General features: G+C 31.6%; 1 non-coding gene across 1 annotated transcript; it reads right to left on the bottom strand.

Annotated features, from left to right (window-relative positions):
- Positions 1-264: 264 nt before the first annotated feature.
- On the bottom strand, positions 265-422 carry LOC112469946. Its single transcript, XR_003042792.1, has one exon. It is a non-coding gene; the product is annotated as a small nucleolar RNA SNORA23 (small nucleolar RNA).
- Positions 423-1935: the final 1513 nt, after the last annotated feature.

The raw sequence follows: 1935 nt of genomic DNA, 5'->3' as shown, positions 1-1935 counted from the left end.
AAAAGTATTAGTTGTGAATGACTGAACTTGCTGTCTTGAATGATCTATTAGCAGCTTACTAGGAATATAGCTTGCCGAGAGCTTGACTGAAATTACATTGAATCTATAGATCTAAATAGAGAGAAATGATGTCTTAACAATACTCAATCTTTTAATATATGAATACTGTATATGTTTCCATTTATTTTTGTTTATTGATTCCTTTCATCAAAAACTTAGTTTTCAGCACAGATCCTGCACATATTTTGTCAGATCTATTCCTAAGTGTGTGTGCACATATTTTGTCAGATCTATTCCTATAAGTACAATTATATATGTGTCTGTGTGTGTGTGTGTGTATATATGCATATATATATATACACACACATATATATATACACACACACACACACATATATGCATATATACACACACACACATACACATATATATAATTATAAACATGAATATAAATATATAGTGCTAACGTAAATAGCATTGCTTTAACTTAAATTCTGATCTTCCATTGCTAATACAGAAATATAATGGATTTTAAAGTATATGTTAAAATGGAAGTTTTGGCACTGTAGGGGAGGTGAATCTTATTTTAGGTTTAATTAATATCCCTCCCTACACTTATGAGTAAGTAAAGTAAAATAGTTTCCATTTTTCTGCCTCTTCATTTTCTGTTTTGTCAATCAGATAAGACACATTGTATTTGATACGCCATTACTAGGCATGGTTAATGGAAATAGTTCGAAGCAGTGGTTTGAATGGAGAATGACAGTGAAGGCTAGTCCTTTTACGAAAATGCTATTAAGATTTTTAATTAACTGATTACCACCTAAAACTAAGGTATTCACAATATTCCTTCTCCTCTCTCTCTACTCCAGATGAGAGAGAAAATAAAATCACCGAAATTTTCTCTATCGCAACACAAATTGCAAAAATATTACCTTCTACAAACAGCTTAAGCATATGAAGACAAACTAATTTTATTTTAATGTCACTTAACTTATGACTGAAGAGCTTTTCTTTAACATAAACTACTAATTATTATGAATATAAAATGATTGGTTGATAATATATACCATCTCTAAGAAATGAGAAGTTGAAGCGACCCGTGTAAAGGGGAAAAAGGCATGAGATAAATTTAGAGGTCTCCAGGCACCTGTCTCTTTCTAAATTAAATCAGTAAGCACAACTCTGGCCCTTGAGTTGGCTGAAATGAAACAGTACAAATCAAATGTCTGAGAAAATTCATTAGTACTTCAGATGCAGACATAGCAGAAATCTTGAATTTTTTAAAAAATAATGCTTTTGGAATTGTTTGTACTCCAAATAGGAAATATAAACATTCTTATCTTTTGTAAGATATTTACTTTAAAGACTTTCATACACTTAAACATTAACATCATGGAAATGTATACAGCACGGTGACTATAGTCAATAATACTGTATTGCATATTTGAAAGTTGCTAAGAGAGTAAATCTTAAAAGTTCTCATGACGAGAAAAAGATTGGTAATTATGTATGGTAATGGATGATAACCAGACTTATCGTGGTGATCATTTTGCACTATATATGAATATTGAATCATTATGTTGTGCACCTGAAACTAATATAATGCTGTATGTTAAGTATATCTCAGCAAAACATATTTGATACAGAAGAATGTTAGGAACTACCTTTCTGATTCCAACGTACAACATAACCGTCGATAAAATGTTGATCACTGTGATTGCAAAATGCTGGTTTCTGATGATAGGGATGATGATATTGAAGGACAGACAATTTCTCCTTCTATTATATTATCTCTGGTGTTGTACTGTTATTATTCCCATAAAAGAACATCTCATTTACACCTCTATTTCTCTTCACTGGATATAGACCTAAAGGGCCTTTCTGGGCTTGGCAGCTGAATTCGCAGGACATGAATATCTGCCGCAGAAGCGT

The sequence above is a fragment of the Pteropus alecto genome, unplaced genomic scaffold, assembly GCF_000325575.1.
Source record: "Pteropus alecto unplaced genomic scaffold, ASM32557v1 scaffold48, whole genome shotgun sequence".
NCBI lineage: Eukaryota > Metazoa > Chordata > Mammalia > Chiroptera > Pteropodidae > Pteropus > Pteropus alecto.
This window is presented reverse-complemented; position numbering and strand designations above follow the sequence as displayed.